The sequence below is a fragment of the Berghia stephanieae genome, chromosome 5 (genome assembly GCF_034508935.2).
Source record: "Berghia stephanieae isolate SIO BIC M18660-M18661 chromosome 5, UCSD_Bste_1.3, whole genome shotgun sequence".
In the NCBI taxonomy this organism is placed as follows: domain Eukaryota; kingdom Metazoa; phylum Mollusca; class Gastropoda; order Nudibranchia; family Aeolidiidae; genus Berghia; species Berghia stephanieae.
Window position 1 is genome coordinate 57,163,663 of NC_088364.1, and position 25,000 is coordinate 57,188,662.

Sequence of the window (25,000 nt, forward strand, 5' to 3'; positions counted from 1 at the left end):
AAACCGGGATAAACTCCGAATCCATGGGCCGAATGGGGCTTTGAAGGCGACTACTTACTAGTGCATGCTTTACGAATGTATTAACGTTATCTGACTTTTGCATGAAAGAGTTTGTGGACGCATCATTTATTAACTATACTGCCATAGTCTGGAAAAAACACTGATTTAACATTTTGGCCAGAAAACTAGTTCTTCAAATATCGCTCGATTGAAATGACCCTCATCTTGCTAAAAAAACTCTCAAGCGTATGACTTTAATAAAGTCCCAGGTTTGAACGTTTTTATACAGGATGAAGGTTATTTTAATCGATCAATATTAGAAGGAAGAGATTTTGGCCAATTTTTTTTCTCAGAATATGTTAGAGTGAATGATCCATTAAAATAACCCTCATCCTGCTAAAAACTATCAAATCTAGAACTCTGGTTTAGCTAAAAACTTGAGCTTGACCTTTTATATAGAGCAACATCGACTAAACGTGCTCAAAGCGCTTTACAAAGGTTCCTGACCAACAGCATCACGTAACATGCCGGACAAAACATGACGCCTGTTAGGCGATAATTTTTTCCGACAAAGACAATACTGTTAACGGCCAGGTAGTCATTTTACACCTGAGTAAGGCAAGAGATTGTGAGTAAAGACCCTTTTCCAAGGACTCAGCTATACGCCGAGCGAGGCTCGAACCCAGGAGCTTCCGATCCGAAAGCGAGTGTTATGCCACAAGACCACATAGCCGCTACACCTGTAACACTCGACTTGTCACTGTAGACCCAAGGTTTGAGTCCCGTTATGAGCGAGCGGTGCAATGTTGAGTTTTTGAAAAAGGCTATTTATTTACTGACATGACATTCTCATCATATTTTCATGCGTATAATCAAATTGATCAAAAGCATTTCCTATGTCGGGTAAAACATGGAATACGTAGCCTCTTTGGTTTTGGACACACAAATTCACACCAAAGAATCAGAGAGAGAGAGAGAGAGAGAGAGAGAGAGAGAGAGAGAGAGAGAGAGAGAGATAGAGATAGAGATAGATAGATAGATAGATAGATAGATAGATAGATAGATAGATAGATAGATAGATAGATAGATAGAGAGGGGGGAGGGAGGGAGGGAGAGAGAGAGGGTGACAGAGAGACAGACAGAGACAGACAGACAGAGAGAGAGAGAGAGAGAGAGAGAGAGAGAGAGAGAGAGAGAGAGAGAGAGAGAGAGAGAGATTTGATAAACCTTCTGATTTGGGGAATCTCTTATCATTTCAGATAGATCACACACAGTGTATGTCGGGTCAGCTTGGTCTTATCCAACTTTCGGCCTTTCCCAGCCTTTGTGGAATCTGCAAAGGGCGTGTGTCTGTAACAAAGCTACCAAGCAGCCAAATCCATCAGCCCCACAGTCTATGAGTATTTATCACAATATTTTGACACACTAATGAGGGAATTGCATCGCGGCGCGATAGCTGACGACGCCAAGCGTTTTTGAAAAAAAAAAACATTTTGTGAAGAAATAACTTGCGTTAAAATTGTGAGTTATGCCCAAGATCTGTGGGACTGGTTGCTTCGGGTGGCGAGCAAGTACTCTAGATGGCAAGCATATGCCAAGCAGCCGAAACAGTAAGCCCGTAGCCATAGTTAACTTATAGATAGTTAGCGCTTGGCTAAGAAGCTCACAACAAACTTATAGATAGTTAGCGCTTGGCTAAGAAGCTCACAACATTGTCATCCAGGAATATAATGGACCAACACACAAACCTATGTGTAGCCTTGAATGTTTATTATCTGGCACAACAGGAAGAATTGAATTTCGATCCCCTCTCGAAAAGACTTTTTTTTCTTCTTAAATTATTTGTTTGATAATGTGAATTTTAGCTATTAGTTTCTCGTTTTATAACGACTCATAGGAGCAGGAACTTGCTTTCTATATATCTATGGGTTATATGCTAATAGGGCTTCGAAATTAATCATAATATTTGCAATTATAGAGGATCGCCATATGTGGAATAATTATTATAATAAAGAAGATGATAATAATCATGATGATGATGATGATGATGATGATGATGATGACGATGATGATGATGATGATGATGATGAGGATAATGATGATGTTGTTGTTGTTGGTGTTGATGATGATGATGATGATGATGATGATGATGATGATGATGACGATGATGATGATGGCGGAATTGATGATATTGTTGTTGTTGGTGTTGATGATGATGATGATGATGATGATGATGATGATGACGACGACGACGACGATGATGATGATGATGATGATGATGATGATGATGATGATGATGATGATGATGATGATGATGATCAGGAGGAGGAGGAGGAGGAGGAGGAGGAGGACGAGGAGGACGAGGGGAGGAAGATGAGGAGGAGGAGGGCGAGTATGTGATGGTGATGACAATAATGATAATAATGCTCATTTGCGTAGCTGAACTTATCTCCGAAAAAGAGGCTTTGGTTTGTATTGACAATGATGAGGTCAAGACTAAAGTATTATTGAATACAAAAATTATGTTTATTTGCATCATATGACACAGACAAGCATAGATAAACATTACTACTAAGCAAAGCTAAGAGAAAAATACTTCATCCGAGATAGATAGATAGATAGATAGATAGATAGATAGATAGATAGATAGATAGATAGATAGATAGATAGATAGATAGATAGACAGATAGATCGATCGATAGATAGATAGATAGATAGATAGATAGATAGATAGATAGATAGAGAGAGAGAGAGAGGGAGAGAGAGAGAGAGAGAGAGAGAGAGAGAGAGAGAGAGAGAGAGAGAGAGATTGTCATGTAACTTAAAATGACATATCACAGACAAATACTAAATTTCGTAGGTAACGGTATTGCCTTGGGCACACCACATCAAATGTCTGACAGACTGATCGGTTTGATTTGGCCATCACTGGATCAATAATGGGATGCTCTAATGTGTGCACACACATCCTGTGTTATGGTCACTACTTTAGTAGACCATCTGATATTATTACACCACAAAGTGTTGTCCCCTCCCTGTCACAAAGGAAAAGAAGCTAAGTACTGAAGCCACTTATTCTGCCGTGGTTTTTAAAAACATAAAAGTATATGCAATGTTAATCTAAAAGCACATACTGTGTTCTTTAATAAAACGGCAGTTGTCGCATTGGTCAAAACGCATCCCCCCCCCCCCCCCCCAACCACCACCACCAAAAACAAAAAAATAACTTTTGGTCAGTGTTGGAGTGGCTGGCCCGAATCCGACAACTGTCACCATACTATTTTATTGATGCGATGCGATTTGTTTTTTGTTTTTTTGTTTTTGTTTTTTGTTTTAACTCATAATAATCGCCACAAAACTATGTGTAACCTTAAACGTTTGTGTGATAAAAAGAGTGATGTCAATTTCGTTCTATCTATAATATTTTATTTTCGTGTTTTGAAAAAGGAAACCACGCCCATCACAGAGTTTGTTCTAGAGGAATAGAAAACGATTCTTTGATTGAATAATAATAATAATAATAATAATAATAATAATAATAATAATAATAATAATAATAATAATAATAATAATAATAATAATAATAAAATAATAACAATAATAATATATAATAATAATAATAATAATAATAATAATAATAATAATAATAATAATAATAATAATAATAATAACAATAATAACAATAATACAATAATAATAATAATAAATAATAATAATAATAATAATAATAATAATAAAAATAATAATAATAATAATAATAATAATAACAATAATAATAATAATAATATGTCGTAAATGTTCTAGGTGACCGATGCAATATTATAAAAGACTTCCTTCAAATCAATGGCAGGATTTTTTTTTCCAGTCTCGTTTTGAAATGACTACAACGACATGAAAATCACTACTGTCCTCTTTTACAGGCCTTTTGTACAATATTGTCAAACTTTTCGTCCTTAAAATATTGATTGATAAAATGGTATTATCCTGCCAAAAACGTTGAAACCTAGGACTTTAATAAAGCCCCAGCTGTAAAGTTTTTTACAAGATGAATGTCGTTTTAAGCTGTCTATATTTCTTGAAAGAAGAGTTTTCTGGCTAAAATTTTGAAAATATACTTTTGAGTGATCATCGCGTAAATAATTCGTGTAATGACCACGATAGTTCCGTGTTTGGTTGGTGTTGTGTTTGCATTCGGTAAACTATTGGTGTACGTACTCCATCTCTAGTATGTTTTTTATTCATTGAAGTACTTAAAGTCACATTCAATTAGTTTTCTTCAGATTTTTAGCTGTAAGAAGAGTATTATTTACTCGAAAACGTTTGTACCTTGAGCTATTCAATCAAAGATAAATGTCACTTCAGTCAAAGAGATTGACGATCGAATGTCTCCTATATTTTTTTTTAAAGCAAATCTCTATTGCATGCTTTGGAGGTCCCGATAGCTCAGTTAGTAGAGTACTTGCTTCACACGCAAAGGGATCGAGATCGATTCCGGGTGCAGTCGAAATTTTTTCTGACCCCCCCCCCCACCCCACCTGTCCACACAGCAGTGATTGGGTAGCTGGGTCTGTTTGATCTGGCGGAAAGTACTTTGCGATAGACTGGCGTCCCATCCTAGGGTAGCAAGCAATTGCTAATAATAATAATAATAATAAATAATAATAATAATAATAATAATAATAATAATAATAATAATAATAAGCATATTTCTATAGCGCCATTCGTCGAAACCTTAATGCGCTCATTGTCCGTTTCACGCTAAAGAAACCGGGATAAACTCCAAATCCATGGGCCGAATGGGGCTTTGAAGGCGACTACTTACTAGTGCATGCTTTACGAATGTATTAACGTTATCTGACTTTTGCATGAAAGAGTTTGTGGACGCATCATTTATTAACTATACTGCCATAGTCTGGAAAAAACACTGATTTAACATTTTGGCCAGAAAACTAGTTCTTCAAATATCGTTCGATTGAAATGACCCTCATCTTGCTAAAAAAACTCTCAAGCGTATGACTTTAATAAAGTCCCAGGTTTGAACGTTTTTTGACAGGATGAAGGTTATTTTAATCGATCAATATTAGAAGGAAGAGATTTTTGGCCAATTTTTTTTCTCAGAATATGTTAGAGTGAATGATCCATTAAAATAACCCTCATCCTGCTAAAAACTATCAAATCTAGAACTCTGGTTTAGCTAAAAACTTGAGCTTGACCTATTATATAGAGCAACATCGACTAAACGTGCTCAAAGCGCTTTACAAAGGTTCCTGACCAACAGCATCACGTAACATGTCGGACAAAACATGACGCCTGTTAGGCGATAATTTTTTTCCGACAAAGACAATACTGTTAACGGCCAGGTAGTCATTTTACACCTGAGTAAGGCAAGAGATTGTGAGTAAAGACCCTTTTCCAAGGACTCAGCTATACGCCGAGCGAGGCTCGAACCCAGGAGCTTCCGATCCGAAAGCGAGTGTTATGCCACAAGACCACATAGCCGCTACACCTGTAACACTCGACTTGTCACTGTAGACCCAAGGTTTGAGTCCCGTTATGAGCGAGCGGTGCAATGTTGAGTTTTTGAAAAAGGCTATTTATTTACTGACATGACATTCTCATCATATTTTCATGCGTATAATCAAATTGATCAAAAGCATTTCCTATGTCGGGTAAAACATGGAATACGTAGCCTCTTTGGTTTTGGACACACAAATTCACACAAAAGAATCAGAGAGAGGGGAGAGAGAGAGAGAGAGAGAGAGAGAGAGAGAGAGAGAGAGAGAGAGAGAGAGAGAGATAGAGATAGAGATAGATAGATAGATAGATAGATAGATAGATAGATAGATAGATAGATAGATAGATAGAGAGGGGGAGGGAGGGAGAGAGAGAGGAGAGGTGACAGAGAGACAGACAGAGACAGACAGACAGAGAGAGAGAGAGAGAGAGAGAGAGAGAGAGAGAGAGAGAGAGAGAGAGAGAGAGAGAGAGAGAGAGATTTGATAAACCTTCTGATTTGGGGAATCTCTTATCATTTCAGATAGATCACACAAAGTTTATGTCGGGTCAGCTTGGTCTTATCCAACTTTCGGCCTTTCCCAGCCTTTGTGGAATCTGCAAAGGGCGTGTGTCTGTAACAAAGCTACCAAGCAGCCAAATCCATCAGCCCCACAGTCTATGAGTATTTATCACAATATTTTGACACACTAATGAGGGAATTGCATCGCGGCGCGATAGCTGACGACGCCAAGCGTTTTTGAAAAAAAAAAACATTTTGTGAAGAAATAACTTGCGTTAAAATTGTGAGTTATGCCCAAGATCTGTGGGACTGGTTGCTTCGGGTGGCGAGCAAGTACTCTAGATGGCAAGCATATGCCAAGCAGCAGAAACAGTAAGCCCGTAGCCATAGTTAACTTATAGATAGTTAGCGCTTGGCTAAGAAGCTCACAACAAACTTATAGATAGTTAGCGCTTAGTTAAGAAGCTCACAACATTGTCATCCAGGAATATAATGGACCAACACACAAACCTATGTGTAGCCTTGAATGTTTATTATCTGGCACAACAGGAAGAATTGAATTTCGATCCCCTCTCGAAAAGACTTTTTTTTCTTCTTAAATTATTTGTTTGATAATGTGAATTTTAGCTATTAGTTTCTCGTTTTATAACGACTCATAGGAGCAGGAACTTGCTTTCTATATATCTATGGGTTATATGCTAATAGGGCTTCGAAATTAATCATAATATTTGCAATTATAGAGGATCGCCATATGTGGAATAATTATTATAATATAGAAGATGATAATAATCATGATGATGATGATGATGATGATGATGATGATGATGATGATGATGATGATGAACATGATGATCATGATCATGATCATGATGATGATGATGATGATGATGATGATGATGATGATGATGATGATGATGATGATGACGATGATGATGATGATGATGATGATGAGGATAATGATGATGTTGTTGTTGTTGGTGTTGTTGATGATGATGATGATGATGATGATGATGACGATGATGATGATGGCGGAATTGATGATATTGTTGTTGTTGGTGTTGATGATGATGATGATGATGATGATGATGATGACGACGCGACGACGATGATGATGATGATGATGATGATGATGATGATGATGATCAGGAGGATGAGGAGGAGGAGGAGGAGGAGGAGGAGGAGGACGAGGAGGACGAGGAGGAGGAAGATGAGGAGGAGGAGGGCGAGTATGTGATGGTGATGACAATAATGATAATAATGCTCATTTGCGTAGCTGAACTTATCTCCGAAAAAGAGGCTTTGGTTTGTATTGACAATGATGAGGTCAAGACTAAAGTATTATTGAATACAAAAATTATGTTTATTTGCATCATATGACACAGACAAGCATAGATAAACATTACTACTAAGCAAAGCTAAGAGAAAAATACTTCATCCGATAGATAGTAGATAATAGATAGATAGATAGATAGATAGATAGATAGATAGATAGATAGATAGAAGATAGATCAGATAGATAGATAGATAGATAGAGAAGAAGAGAGAAGAGAGAGAGGAGAGAGAGAGAGAGAGAGAGAGAGAGAGAGAGAGAGAGAGAGAGAGAGAGAGAGAAGAGAGAGATTGTCATGTAACTTAAAATGACATATCACAGACAAATACTAAATTTCGTAGGTAACGGTATTGCCTTGGGCACACCACATCAAATGTCTGACAGACTGATCGGTTTGATTTGGCCATCACTGGATCAATAATGGGATGCTCTAATGTGTGCACACACATCCTGTGTTATGGTCACTACTTTAGTAGACCATCTGATATTATTACACCACAAAGTGTTGTCCCCTCCCTGTCACAAAGGAAAAGAAGCTAAGTACTGAAGCCACTTATTCTGCCGCGGTTTTTAAAAACATAAAAGTATATGCAATGTTAATCTAAAAGCACATACTGTGTTCTTTAATAAAACGGCAGTTGTCGCATTGGTCAAAACGCATACCCCCCCCCCCCAACCACCACCACCAAAAACAAAAAATAACTTTTGGTCAGTGTTGGAGTGGCTGGCCCGAATCCGACAACTGTCACCATACTATTTTATTGATGCGATGTGATTTGTTTTTTGTTTTTTTTTTGTTTTGTTTTTTGTTTTAACTCATAATAATCGCCACAAAACTATGTGTAACCTTAAACGTTTGTGTGATAAAAAGAGTGATGTCAATTTCGTTCTATCTATAATATTTTATTTTCGTGTTTTGAAAAAGCAAACCACGCCCATCACAGAGTTTGTTCTAGAGGAATAGAAAACGATTCTTTGCTTGAATCATTGTTTCCTATTCGTTTATCTAGAGCAAATTCTCCGACGGACGTGAATTGCTTTTTAAAACACGGAAACATATTGACATTGGTCAGATTCGGACAGACCAGGCCAACACTGACAAAAGGCTTTTTTCCTTTTTTTTTTTTTTGGTACAGAATTTGTTTTAACTTGTTATGGCTCTCAAGCCTAAAACTTCTTTGAAGAAAATATAAATTATCTTGTATCCATCTATCCATCTGGATCCTTGTTATTGTGACATGAAGAAAGTGTTATTGTTGTCCTCATAGATTTAGGCTACAGGATGTGCATGTAACATATTTGTTTCCCTTTTTATTGATCGCTTATTTTGGCGTAATAATAATAATATTATGAGGTAAACATTGGCGTGCGGCCACTATAAGAAAGGAAAGTGGCTAATGTATTACATTTCTAATGCTCTGGAATCTGGATTAAAATTTCTGTTTTTATACATACGTGAAAATATAATATAACAAACAGTAATCTGCTTTAAGAAATAACGTAAATTTTTTTTTCATAAACTTTGTTTATTCATTCGTGTAACTCACGTTTGTAAACCCAATTTCCTTATAGACGAAAAAAAAAAGAATGTTTATTTATTCATGTACCTAATAAAGTATTTCTCTACTCATCTTTTTTTCTTTATTTCATGATTCATCTGTTCATTTATTTATAATTTATTCTTTTTATTTATTGCAAAACAAATTACTGATTTACCGACCCTCTCCTTACCAACTACAGGAAAATCATCACATTTGTTACGATTCCATTTATCTCATTCATTTTTTGTTGTTGAAGATTTAAAACATTATAGTTATAAGAACTTAATTCTGCGATGTACATAATACGAGTATGTATTTATTTCTTAGGAGCAAAGGTTTAAAATTAATTTCTATGCTAGACGGGTCTGATATTTGGTGGAAAATCGTGAAAAGGGTCGGTAAAGGAGAGAGTTAAAATAGGAAAATACGACTTTCAACTGTGCACGCGAAAAGTCATTCGTTGAATTATGTATCTTTGTAACAATAGAAAAATCTATGGCTGTAGCTCAAGTCACACAACATTATCGCTAGAATGTAATAAAGTAACACATTGTTGTATAGATAGTATGCAGATGACGTCACTCAGGCCTTTGTTATTGTTTTTGCCATCCGCGTTTGTGAGTTGTTCTCACTAAACTGTATTAACCAGACTATAAAATTTCACGGTTACACAGAGTTTGTGTGTTGGTCCGTTATACTTCCGGATGGCAATGTTGTGAACTCCTTGGCCAAGCGCATTCTATCTATACTCCCCGTGTCTGACCCACGACCAAACTACACATCGACATACACAATATGTAAATAGAACAATAAATTGACCAGTCCTACACGGTGCAGACAACGGAGGATTGATGAAGACATGAAGTCATAGTCACATTTTTGTGTCCAAAGAGAGCAAAAAAAAAAAAACAAAAACCCAACAAACTAACACTACGATTATTTTGAACTAAATAGAGGATATTTCGAAAGAGCTAAAAAACAACAACAAAAAACACTATCTAAGAAAAAAATAAAAGTCGTTTTGTTTTTGTTTTTGTTTTGTTTTTGAGCCTTTAAAATGGCCCATTTTAGGAAAAATAAATTCTAAAGGTCTATAAACATTTGGTACGTATGAGGTGTCCGTTTGTGTGTGTGTCTGTTTGTGTGTGTGTGTGTATGTGTGTGTGTGTACGTGTGTGTGTGTGTAGAGATTTAGTTTTCAAAATTTGGCTACAGAGCTACTTTTAATATATGTAGGTATTGATATGAAGCGCGTTTTGTGCCCGTTGATCATCTTAACGCCTGTTTGTTATGGTTATAGGATATTTATTTAGAACGATCAAATAAAATTTACTGATAGAACGTTGTTGTTATTGTTTTTTTTGCCATCCGCGTTTATGAGTTATTCTCACTATACTGTATTAACCAGACTATGAACGTTCAAGTTACACATAGTTTTGTGTGTTGGTCCGTTATACTTCCGGATGGCAATGTTGTGAGCTTCTTAGCCAAGCGCATACTATCTATCGACAAGAAGCTAGAGGCACCAAGAAGGAATATAATTTAATGATCAGGTTGTACCTTGTGGAAATGTGTGATGTCATAGTCTTGTGTCGATCGATAAAATCTGCACATATCACGTGCCTTGAGGCTATCAAGGTAGTGACAGCGACAAGATAATATACAGTCAATTCGGGTGTAATACATATTGCTGGTGTGCATAGAGATGGATACAGAATGCTTTCATTGCAATTCCATATTATAAAGTAAATGTTACTAACAAAATAAAAAAGCATTCCTTAAGAGGCACAATGCTCACGAAGTCGGGGGTTAACCCGTGTTTCGAAAGCGTTAAACGTGTAATAAAAATTGCTTGCTACCCTTTAGATAGACCGCTAGTCTATCGCAAAATACTTTCCGCTAGAACAGTCGCTGTTGAGTCAACAGTGGGGAGGGGGGGGGGGGGGATGAGAAAAAATCTCGACTTCACCCTTTATCGATACCTGTCTCTTTAAATGTGAAGTGAGTGCTCTACCAACTGCGTTTTCGGAATCCTCACAAATAAAATTAATGGACTAATACTAAAAGGGGGCAGCGTGGCTCGGCGGTACGGTCTTTGCTTCTTACCCGAAAGGTCCCGAGTTCAATCAACCGACATGTGTGGCCTTGAGCAAGTCACCGCGCCTTAGTTCAATTTGCGGCGCTGCACTGCCGATGACGCCTGGGTTATTCCAGACTTCCCTCGCAATAGACCATAGAGAAAATATTAAATATTATTTATTTCTTTGATCTTCCAGAAGCTGCATTTTTACGTTATATCCAGGATTTAAGACAGAGGGAGACCCATCGTCTTAGGCTTGAAAAATTCGGAAGTAATTAAAAAAGTGTGCATGGTACAGTACCTCACAAAGCAAGCAAGCAAGAAAATTACAAGAAAAAAAAAATCCCCAAAAATCAGTCTTCCTGGACTGGGGATCGAACCTCAGACCTCCTGATGGAGAAACGATCCGCAGTCGAGCCAGGGCTAATATTTGGTGAATTTTTTTTTCTTCTCTTCTGTCACCTTTGATGCACTCTTTTTCAGATCTTTGTCTTAAGCTTTATCACTTTTGTGATCCATCTGGTATAATGTCGAAATTAAACTTAACTTACCAGCCATTTTCAGGATATTCCCCAAAACTTCACCCCCAACTAACACAAAAATATATTTTTTATCACTCAAACACAATAGCAGTAAAAGGCAGCGTGGCTTAGCGGTACGGTATTTGCTTCGTACATACAGACTATTCCTGTATTCTCTATGTTCGTACCCGAAATGTATCGAGAACGATCACCCGCCGCTAAGGTTGTGTGGCCTTGAGCAAGTCACCTCGCCCTAGCACAATTTGCGGCGCTGTACTGCGGCTGGCGCCTGGGTTATTCCAGTCTTCCATTGAAATAGACTCTAGAGACTAATTTCCCCTATGGGATGAATGAAGGGAATTTATTTATTATTATTAATTTTATTCTTGCGATACATAATGTCTTTAACAAAACATGCTTTACACTGTTCATTTTCTTTGAATTTTATGATGTACAAAAGAAATTTAAATAAGAAAAATGTTGGTTGTATCGTAACGAATGTGACGATTTTTCTATAATTGGTAAGGAGAGTGAAAGTCAAACTGATCAATAACTGAAAAAAGTGTCTTTTGAATTAACTGCCGTACTCTGGAAAAAAACAAAACAATCTCGTATTAGCGTTGGTTTGAGAGTGTTTCCATTACAGCCCATATCATATGGGTTGTCAGACCCTCAAACAAGCACACGTCGCCTTTATCCTATCAATCGAGATGGTTTATGAGACTGTTACCTGCCAAGGCTTTCATACCTCATCAACTAACACAGACGACACAGATGACCCACGCACTCATTTACATAGTTTACATGGTCACGTATCAAAGTGAAGTTCGGACTGCTAGAAGCCGTCGATTATAACAAAGCATTAGACTAAATAGTTGGAACAGATTCATTACTTAAAAAAAAAAAAAGAAAACGGAGCATGGAACGTGTCCTGTTCAACCCCTTCTTCAGCCAATAAGAAAAACAGTTCAAGCAATACCATTCACGGTAAATACATTTTTAAAAATTGATTGAGCTTTTACATAGCGCAATATCCACTAAACGTGCGATAATGATGATGATTATGATGAAGATGATGATGATGATGATGATGATGATGATGATGATGATGATGATGATGATGATGATGATAACGACGATGATGATGACGGTGATGATGATGATGATGATGATGATGATGATGATGATGATGATAATGATGATGATGATGATGATGATGATGATGATGATGATGATGATGATGAAAAAACCCTAAATACTTGGGCTCAAACTCATAATATAATTTCCAAAAGTCATTAGACGGTCACTCAGTTAAGATATTCGGACAATGATCAAATATAGATAAGTGTACATAGGAATATCACGGACAGCACCAGATAATCGTAACTGATAAACGGGTTTTGATGGAATGTTATCTATCTTTTTATCTATCTATCTATCTATCTATCTATCTATCTACCTATCTATTTATGCATCCGTCCATCTATCAATCACACAATAATAATAATAATAATAATAATAATAATAATAATAATAATAATAATAATAATAATAATAATAATAGTAATAATAATAATAATAATAATAATAATAATAATAATAATAATAATAATAATAATAATAATAATAATAATAATAATAATAATAATAACAATAATAATATTAAAGCACACCTTGTCAAGCGCAGCTTATCCCGTTACATTATACAATACAAACTTTGGGCGCGTTACAGGAAGTCCCAGGTTTGAGAGTTTTTCACAAGATGAGGAATCTTCAGAGTCCGGTAATATACTATGAACGTACTGACCCTTAACTTAATATCAGTCTTACAAGCTATAGTTGTCTTTGATAATGATCAAGACTAACTGACGCGTCCGAATTCTTCCTCTGTTTACAAGTATTACGTTACCAAAAGCAATGCATACCATTCCATTTCTAAACACAAGGATTATCGATTCCGTCAAACATCGTTAAAAGCTCACAAAGGGCTTTATAGTTCAATTTCAAAGGAAACACACATAGACCATTAGGCGCTACTAAAGCTCTACAGAGACTAGTATTGATAAAGAGTGGATTCAAAACACTGAAAACACTGGTTGGATGGATATTGTGACACGTCTGTTCAAACGGTATTATTTCATGGTTAAACACATGCTCTCTCTCTCTCTCTCTCTCTCTCTCTCTCTCTCTCTCTCTATATATATATATATATATATATATATATATATATATATATATATATATATATAGCCCTTCGGTTGACTAATAATGAATATATTACATATTGAATCATAAGATGGCCTAACTATTTTAGTATCAGGATGTATAGTAAGAGTCTTAAGATTACGGGGTGTAAAAGAGCGAGGATAAAAGATATTTATTGACGATAAGCAAATATTTAGACTAGAAAATAAGATGCCAGCACCCTGAAGCCAGAAGATCGATTACAGGGGTATGCATCCTGTCTTCCGGAAGTGGTTTTACACTTCAAATGAGATTGGAGCCCTGTTTTATTTGACATCACACTTTTCTTCCATATAACCTCGCGACCTCTTACCGTTTAGGGCGATATGTCACATTTGGTATCGGATATCGTTAAGTTGCAAATATCATAGAACTAAAAATAACAAGACTAGAACGTTGTATTCCAAGCTACCCGTTATCAGTCCCAATGTTTACCTTTTGTTCTCTCTATCTTTCTGTTTCTCTCTCCTCTCTCTCTCTCTCTCTCTTTCTATCTCCCCTCTCTCTCTCTCTCTCTCTGTGTGTTTCTCTCTTTCTCATTCCCCTCTCTGTCTCCCTCTCTTTTCTCTCTCTCTCTCTCTCTCTCTCTCTCTCTCTCTCTCTCTCTCGCTTTATCTCTCCCTCTATCTCCCTCTTTCCCTGTCTCTCTCTGTCTCTGTCTCTCTCTCTCTCTTTATCCCCCCCCCTCTCTCTCTCTCTCTCTCTCTCTCTCTATCTATCTATCTATCTATCTATCTATATATTATCTATCTATATATATATATATATATATATATATATATATATATATATATATATATATATATATATATCTTTCAATCTATCTATCTGTCTCCCTCTCTCTCTCTCCCCCCCCCCCCCTCCCCTCCCTCCTTGGCTTAGCTAGTTCTTATGATATCAATCCTAGTAATATTATCAATGATGTTAGAAGGGAAGATGGGAAGCTTGGAGGGTTTTTTTTTCTCTCTAGAGGTCATCTAAAACATTAGTGTACTTTCCCTTTCCTAATAGGTGGTGTAATCCGTTACTATGTGTAATAACAATGAACTAAATAACAATATTTTGCAGTCGAAACAATCGGTTTGTTGGTTGACAACGGTCGCAGTTCTAATTATCTGTTCCCTATTTGAACCAGACCCTCTTGTCTTGCTTTTTTATTTGGTGCTCCAGATCTACGTTTCTCTCTTTTATCCTCCTTTTTACTGACGCTGAAATGACCTAATAGTAATTGTGTCACGTCGTAAAATCCCTAGCCCGCCCCCATAAAAACAATAGACAAAAAACAACAACAAACAAACAACAAACAAACAAACAAATACAACAAACTAGCAGCAACATTGATTGCTCGTGGATTATTCTGTTCCCTTATACAACCAGTTTTCTTTGGTGCTTTTAACTTCAGATCTACACCTTCCCCCCTATTATTCTCTTTTTACTGGCGCTGGAAGACCCAATAGTGTCCAAGCACCGTAAAATCCCCCAAAACAAAAGAACAGCAAACAACTTCAATCTATTTTATTGAATTCTGATTTTAAAAAATTAGATTGTTGCTCTCTCTCTTCTCTCTCTCTAATCGAATCCGTCAACTTAAGGTATGGAGCCTGTTTCAGGCTCACCAAGTCGCCTTTGTTATCGAGCATTAGAAGGGAAGAATTCGCAAAATGAAACCAGAGGCATAAAATATAACTGCATACCCATATTCTGTTTATATATTTAATTAGACAGATGTATCCACGAGTAATCCACCGATGCGCCCATTTCGACATTATCTAAAAGTACCAGCCAGCCCAAGCAAATGTCTCACTTAAAGGACACACCAAATTGTTTACACATAAAAAAACAAAACAAAAACAAAACAAAACAAAACAAACAAAAATTGAGCTTGAATAGGGCAATATCCACTAAACGTGCTCAAAGCGCTTTACAAGGGGTCCCTAGCCAACAGCAACACATAACGTAGCTTACTACTACTACTACTACTACTACTACTACTACTACTACTACTACTACTACTACTGCTGCTGCTGCTGCTACTACTACTACTACTACTACTACTACTACTACTACTACTACTACTACTACTACTACGACTACTACTAATACTACTACTACTACTACTACTACTACTACTACTACTACTACTACTACTACTACTACTACTACTACTACTACTACTACTACTACTACTGCTACAACTACTACTTCTAGTATTATTATTATTACTACCACTACCACTGCTATTGCTACTACTACTACTACTACAACTGTTACTGCTACTACAACTACTACTACTACTACTACTACTACTACTACTACTACTACTACTACTACTACTACTACTACTAGTATTACTACTACTACTACTAACTACTACTACTACTACTACTACTACTACTACTACTACTACTACCACCACCATTACTACTACTACTACTACTACTACTACTACTACTACTACTACTACTACTACTACTACTACTACTACTACTACTACTACTAATTGTGTAGTACTTGGGAAGTACTGTTGAGTATTTTACTTAAACGTATATCGTCAATTTCAATCTATCAAAACGATCCCCAAACTTGTCTAACATTCTGAAAAATCTCGAATCTCTGTTGTCAAGTTATCCTGAAGATTAGATCATGAAAATTGCCTAATTATTTAAGAAACCTGTTGAGATGAGATATGACTACGTATAAAAGTATATTCGATATTTGTTTCCTATATTATTATGCGAATATGTAACGAAACGACTACGCCGACGTTGAGTAATGCAAGAGGGTGTGGTGCAAAGTGTGGAAATAATAAACACACGTTGACTACTGTTGCTGGCACTTAATAAACACAATCGTAATGATGCTTTCTATGGCCAGATATGTTCGATCTATTAAAAACAGATATCGATTCGCATTCCAATATTGATTAAAACTATTCATGCTATCAAATCGATAACAATCTATTCATGAGAGAGAAAAAAAAGGCGCTGAGAGGGAATTTATTGAGTTTAGTTCAACGCAGTGGAGCAAGCGCCAAGATGCTTTGGCGCAAAATGCATCATTGTCGATTCATGGTTTGAGAACAATATGCATGTGAATGAAGTTGTGTCATAATATACGATTCTTACACTTGCTTTTTGAAATTCATAATCGCTGCACGAGTGTGCGTTGGGAACAACGTTCGAATTCCAAAACGCAAGAGTCGACGTGCACTTATTTGCAGGTCTGATAACCCATTTCCTCATGGGCTCATCGGAAGGTAAAGGGTTCGAGTCCCGCTTTGAGCGGCGCATAGTTGATTCCTTTTAAAAGGCATTTTACTCCCATTCCCTCACCGTACTCGGGTGCAAGATGAGTGCCTGACAGTTAACAGTGTTGTAGCTGTCGGAAAACATGAAATTATATCGCCTAACAGTCGTCATGTCTTGTCCTACATATTAAGTGTTACTGTTGGCCAGGCCCCGTTGTAAAGAGCTTTGAGCACGTCTTGTGGATATTGCGCTATTGAAAAGCTCACATCTATTTAATTGTGTCTAATTTATCCCAACAGAATGCCTGATTGACTCGACATATCAAAAATGGCTCTGTTTCTTTCGCAATGGAAGGGACAGTGTGGCCCAGCGGTACGGTCTTTGCTTCGTACCCGAAAGTACCGATTCGATCACCTGCGCTGCGCTGTGTGGCCTTGAGCAAATCACTGCCTAGCTCAAATGCGGCGCTGCATTCGGCTGACGCCTGGTTATTCCATCTTCCTGGAATCGACTCTAAATACAATTTACCCAACGGAATGAATAAGGATTTTTGATTAAAAAAAACACAAACTTACTATATATATATATATGATATATATTCATGAAATAACGCTCGCTAGTTGATACTACTACTACTACTACTACTACTACTACTACTACTACTACTACTACTACTACTACTACTACTACTACTGCTACAACTACTACTTCTAGTATTATTATTATACTACCACTACCACTGCTATTGCTACTACTACTACTACTACAACTGTTACTGCTACTACAACTACTACTACTAACTACTACTACTACTACTACTACTACTACTACTACTACTACTACTACTACTAGTATTACTACTACTACTACTACTACTACTACTACTACTACTACTACTACTACTACTACTACCACCACCATTACTACTACTACTACTACTACTACTACTACTACTACTACTACTACTACTACTACTACTACTACTACTACTACTACTACTACTACTACTAATTGTGTAGTACTTGGGAAGTACTGTTGAGTATTTTACTTAAACGTATATCGTCAATTTCAATCTATCAAAACGATCCCCAAACTTGTCTAACATTCTGAAAAATCTCGAATCTCTGTTGTCAAGTTATCCTGAAGATTAGATCATGAAAATTGCCTAATTATTTAAGAAACCTGTTGAGATGAGATATGACTACGTATAAAAGTATATTCGATATTTTGTTTCCTATATTATTATGCGAATATGTAACGAAACGACTACGCCGACGTTGAGTAATGCAAGAGGGTGTGGTGCAAAGTGTGGAAATAATAAACACACGTTGACTACTGTTGCTGGCACTTAATAAACACAATCGTAATGATGCTTTCTATGGCCAGATATGTTCGATCTATTAAAAACAGATATCGATTCGCATTCCAATATTGATTAAAACTGTTCATGCTATCAAATCGATAACAATCTATTCATGAGAGAGAAAAAAAGGCGCTGAGAGGGAATTTATTGAGTTTAGTTCAACGCAGTGGAGCAAGCGCCAAGATGCTTTGGCGCAAAATGCATCATTGTCGATTCATGGTTTGAGAACAATATGCATGTGAATGAAGTTGTGTCATAATATACGATTCTTACACTTGCTTTTTGAAATTCATAATCGCTGCACGAGTGTGCGTTGGGAACAACGTTCGAATTCCAAAACGCAAGAGTCGACGTGCACTTATTTGCAGGTCTGATAACCCATTTCCTCATGGGCTCATCGGAAGGTAAAGGGTTCGAGTCCCGCTTTGAGCGGCGCATAGTTGATTCCTTTTAAAAGGCATTTTACTCCCATTCCCTCACCGTACTCGGGTGCAAGATGAGTGCCTGACAGTTAACAGTGTTGTAGCTGTCGGGAAAACATGAAATTATATCGCCTAACAGTCGTCATGTCTTGTCCTACATATTAAGTGTTACTGTTGGCCAGGCCCCGTTGTAAAGAGCTTTGAGCACGTCTTGTGGATATTGCGCTATTGAAAAGCTCACATCTATTTAATTGTGTCTAATTTATCCCAACAGAATGCCTGATTGACTCGACATATCAAAAATGGCTCTGTTTCTTTCGCAATGGAAGGGACAGTGTGGCCCAGCGGTACGGTCTTTGCTTCGTACCCGAAAGGTACCGAGTTCGATCACCTGGCGCTGCGCTGTGTGGCCTTGAGCAAATCACCTCGCCCTAGCTCAAATTGCGGCGCTGCATTGCGGCTGACGCCTTGGTTATTCCAGTCTTCCCTTGGAATCGACTCTAAATACAAATTTCCCCAACGGAATGAATAAAGGGAATTTTTTTGATTAAAAAAAACAACAAACTTATATATATATATATATGATATATGATTCATGGAAAAGTTAACGCCTCGCTAGGTTGTAGTTCCCCCCCCCCCCCCCCCCCCCCCCCCCCCCCCCCCGGTTGTATGAAGTATGGCCTATCTTGTTCTGGCAGACACCTGTATTGACGGACAGTAATGTGGACTTTTATATAACTAATTATCCACTAAATTTGCTTAAATTGCTTTAATTAAGGGTCCTAAGCCAGCAGCAACAAGGGACGCGTGGGACGAGATAATTTGACGTGCGTTAGGCTCCATGTCATTTGTTTGTTTTTTATTCGACAGAGGCAAAGCTTTTACATCTGAGCATGGTGAGAAAATGTGAGTGAAATGCCATTTCCAAGGAATCAATGTTGTGCTGCCTGCACCGGGGCTCAGTTCCTATATGTCCCAAGCCCAGCTTCATACCACAAGAACATAAAACCAGGTATCGGGTTAGACAGACGCAAAACAGGTGAAATTTTAAACGAGACGGAGACATGTTATAAAAAACACCCAATCAGCGTGTCTGGTGTCAGTCTATGACATAATCATCGGAAGGTGACAATTTTGGATTTGCATTTTTTTTTTTCATTTTCTGAAAGAATATTATGCTCCCCAGAGCATTTTAATCTTTATTTGAAGTAAATCGGGTGATTTTTCATGAAGTTATGGTCAGATGTGTGGGAAAGGTATCCAGCAACTTTTCTCAAATTTCGTACTTTTTCAACTTGACTAGCTGTAAAAAAATATTTAGAAGTGAAATTAAGCTTTGATATTTCCCGAAGATGTACAAAAATTGTTGATTTAATCATATCTATGAGAAGAACTCATTTTTGATTTTAAAAATTTACTTTCTAACTAAACTTGGCAAAAAGTTTTCACTATCCGACGGATTATGTCATTCAAACAATAGCATGTCAGAGAGACAAAAGCCTTTTACTCTAAATAAAAACAAACAAAGGTGACAATAAATGAATAGTGTCATGAGAGCGAGAACAAGAGGGGACATGAATCATGCCGGCCTACAGTTATTCTATCTAGACGACTTGACTGTTTTGCCCGTTGAACGGAATATCTTTATAAACACGGGATTGACTGAATGACTTAATTAAAGCCTTTCGCTTTCGATGTCATCCAGCTTCACCGCTTCGGCCGCTCCTCTTATTCTCGAGGTGTAAAGATTCCCCTATTTTCTCTGTACGTGTGACTTTCTTTCTGGTGTGATGTGATGGTTACGTCATTGAATTGTTTCAAATTGTTACCGAGAATTAGAGATTATTATCTTTAATTTAGTTAAAAATCGTGATTTTAAATATCTTTATCTTTATTTATCTTTCCCAACTTCCAATTCACAGATAAAGTTTGATGTGTAATCTCACACAATGACATGATATGTACACCCTAAATCCGTCACGATTATTAAATTCATAATGCGTCACCACTAATATCGTCTAATTTTAAACAAGGAGGATAAGTACATGTCTATATTAAACAATGAAAATAGATTGCATATATGTGACCTGTCGCCTCAAAACAGTATTATCTCTGGGTGATTTATATCCTTTATCTGATTTTACGAGGAAGGAATATTAGGATCATCAATTAAATTAACACATTCGTGGCCAAAACAAGTGTTGGGCACAAAAGAAGGAGGGAGAAAGAGGTTGATATAACAAGAACTGGTTCGATGATATTAAAGACTACCTCTCTCATCGGCAAGACAGAAAACAGAGATGAATAGTGTAGTATTGCCAAATAGCTACGGTATCCAATGTTATGAATGTCCTCTCTACGATCTACCTATTCTGTCAGGATATTGAGGTGAGATGAAGTGAACATTTATTATAAGTCAAAGTGATTCTAAGCTGCTAGAAGCTGTAGACTGTAAAAAGTAATAAACAAAAATGAATATAACACCTTCAAAAAAGATCAAAATACCCAACCCGGAACGTTTCGGGCTCAACACCCTTCTTCACCCAACAACAAAAAATAATAAAGACATAAATACATTGCTAAATTCCAGATTGACGACAGAGAATACAGTTGACATCACTCAGCTACACTCTTTAGACTGCCATTTGTGAGATTAGTTCTCATTAAGATATAACAATCAGACTCTAAATATTAACTGTTGGGCACAATATTTTTGTGTTGACAATTTTCATCTAGCGGGCAGATGTTGTGAGTATTTTACTTAAACGCATAACATATATAAGTTTACGAAGGCTACGCTTTGACCAATTGTACCAGCACAGGAAAATGCGTGTACTACGGTTATAGTCTGGATGAGATAATTGTGTGAGAATGTATAACCCAACACGGGTCTTAAAAAATAGCAACGCGTTGAATGTCGTCAAATCCTTAAAGTTTGTCGGAAGATGGAAATAACCATTAAAATCAGTAGAGTCCAACGACCGAGCGTGGAGTTGAAAATTCTATTAATTAACGAACACATATGTCAACAAAGGTGAACTGGCATCAAATACATTAATTTCACAATTATATATGAAATCTATTCTTAGCTAATCCCCTCCTCCACCTCCCCCTGTCCCACATACACCGTAACGAGTCTAGCCCATGGTCTAGCCCCTTCCAAGAAAAAAAATGGAAAGGGGAAAAAGAAACCAAGAAAATAATAAAACTGTCTTGAATGGAAATTGTATATTTTGCTATCTTGGCAGGTTAACAACAACAATTACTACTACAATCACTACTACAACTATTACTACTAGTAGCACTATTACTCCTCCTCCTCCTCCTCCTCCTACTACTCCTACTACTACTACTACTACTACTACTACTACTACTACTACTACTACTACTACTACTACTACTAATAATAATAATAATATTAATAATAATAATAATAATAATAATAATAATAATAATAATAATAATAATAACAATAATAATAATAATAATAATAATAATAATAATAATAATAATAATAATAATAATAATAGTAATAATAATAATGATAAATAATAATAATAATAATAATAATAATAATAATAATAATAATAATAATAATAATAATAATAATAATCCTATGCTTTGATTGGTTTAAAAACTACTTTTTACATGAGGACTTTACTCTGTTGAACCGCTGTCTTCATTAAGTTATGGAGCCTAAAATTTTAATCATACTTCAAGAATGTCGAGCCTTGTATTGGGACGTAAGTATCGTTTGAGCATTATCAGACTAGGAGTTTACGAAGGATGCAGTTGGACACGGTTAAGGAATAGAACTAAAGACAATCGCAACTCCTTATTCTTTTCTCTTTATTTCAGTAGAGATGATGAAACCAGTTTTCAAAACTGACCAGTTCTGTCTGCCAAAGCAGCAATTAATCTTCGCAACAATACACAGTCGTATATATTTGTAATTTTTACCCTTTAAGTCTATTAAATAAAAATCTTGTAAATTGTATGTATGGTGCATTGCCAGACAACGTAAAAAGAAAAATACAAGATCGCGTTTTAAGGTGTGTCAGGAATTTCATATTTGGATTGGTCCAAACTCTACTGGTTAAATTTTAATATCCATTGGAGAGAATTTTATGAGATATAATTATATCTATGGCTATCAAGAACAACAAAAAAAAACAAACAAAACAAAACAAAACAAACAACAATAAAGTGACGCAAACGGCATTCTATCTATAAAACAAATATTATGCTTTTCAGTTGTACTCACATTGCAATCTCGTATCACCAGATCGATAAAATCACCCATCCGAAATCAAGCTTCGTTAATAAAAACAGCGGTATTGATTGTCACCAAGTCGTTTACAACACGCTGATACAAACACCTCAACGCATAAGAAAGAATGACAAAGGAGTCACTGTTTCACAACACACCCAATATTATTTTTTTGACAAACAAACTAAAAAAAAAACTTTTAAAAAACCCTGATAAGGCAGCAACGTTACACAGACTAGACTTTTATGCTGGCACAAAGCAATAATTTATTATCACGAGTTAACTTAAATGTGCTTCGATACGGAATATCTTAAGGCTATGAAATAAATCTTGTAGGAATGAATACGTGGACCTGTCCGGAGAGGGGAGAGTTTCTTTTTCATGACCTACAATTAATTAATGCTTGATGATAGGGTGCCTGATACCTATATCGACGATCTTGTCGTTGTTGCTGTTGCGTGTTTTGTAACCATCTTGTTTCAATCTAGACGTCTGTTTGACATTATTATGCTCCCTACCTATCTTAATGAATCAATCTAGATAGGCTACTAATTTTGACATAACTTTAGGTTACGAAACGTGGGGAAAAGTGAGCCCTTGAAGATTAAAATTGAAGCTCTAAAACTAAAAAGATCAGTACATCACGGGTTAAGTCGTGAGATACATACAGATAGTATGGCTATGCGATCTTATGGCATGACACGCGCTACGGATCGGAAGGTCATAGGTTCGAGCCTCACTCAGCGCATAGTTGAGTCCTTGGAAAATGCTCTTTACTCACATTCTCTCGCCGTCCTCAGATGTAAAATGAGTATCTGGCCGTTAACAGTCTTGTCTCTGTCCGAATAAAATGCTATATCGCCTAACAGGCGTCGTGTCCCGTCCTACATGTTTAGCGTTGCTGTTGGCCTGGGACTCCTTGTAAAGCGCTTTGGGCACGTTTTAGTGGATATGCTCTATATACAATCTCACTTTTTCATTTTATTTTTTTTACATACAGATAGTCAGATATGTATGCAATATCGGTGTTTCAAATCTAAACACAAAGGAAGGGGAGGGGGGCATTGATTTAGATGCATTAGCCAACACGTACATGAACTTATCAAAACAAATACAAAGTCAAATTATTGTTTAGCTGATGACTGGATCAGGAAGAAACTAAAATCTGTTACTTTTCCTTTCGATTGGACAGATAAAATAAAATAAGTTAAACCATGTAGCTAAATCATAATATGTTTTCTGTTGACAAATATGTCCCTCCGAATGGACAGATAAAATAAAATGAGAGCCCTCATAATTTACTTATTCCATAAATTGTGAAAATCTATAAGGAAATATTTTACAAACCTGAAATTATACTTTTTAAGCTAGACAATTGCATTACACGTGATACTTTTGCATGTAGAAGCCAATTCAATGAATAAAGGGAATTTTACTAGCAATGACTATCCCGCACAAATCTTTGGGCCTCTTTTTCGCTCACGAAGTGCCCGAATTCGCGTCAAAATATGGGACGAAGCCGTTTCGTATATGCTATTTTAAAAAATTAATTACGACGCTGTTTATCGATGAATATGACTGAAAGTTGGCACACAGTTAGAAAAAAGGTCATTTTAGATTATGTCAAGCGACAAAACTCGTGCGATTACCAGACAACCGTTAAAAATAGATTTTTACTCTTTGGAGTAAAATATTTCTAAAAACTCGGGCGTGGAGGTTTTGTCGCTGACAAGGTAATACATGAACATTTCTTCTTTTTGGTTGTAAACTTTCATATGAATATGACGAGTACTTTTCCCGTATTTTACAAAACACCATCCTAATTTGCTCTTCATGTTTCAATCTTTTAATCCACTTATTACGCAAGAAACAACCAAAGGTCGAAAAAAATGCCGAAAAATCGTCCCATATTTTCGCGTTTTTATCCTCTTTGCGGGTCATCCAAATAAATGACACCTTTGAAAC

The 25,000-nt window shown here is 36.5% G+C and overlaps 1 protein-coding gene across 2 annotated transcripts in view; it reads right to left on the reverse strand.

The window, feature by feature from the left end:
* LOC144973284 (cadherin-23-like) overlaps nt 1-25,000 on the reverse strand; it is a 72,566-nt gene that overhangs the window by 45,110 nt on the left and 2,456 nt on the right. The window contains exon 1 of one of the 2 annotated variants that reach the window (XM_078915545.1): nt 23,030-23,167. The exons of the other annotated variant lie outside the window; for it this stretch is intronic. The gene's annotated coding sequence lies outside the window, so the exon portion shown is untranslated. Of the gene's footprint in view, nt 1-23,029; nt 23,168-25,000 lie in introns of those variants that run through there. 2 annotated transcript variants of the gene reach the window in all.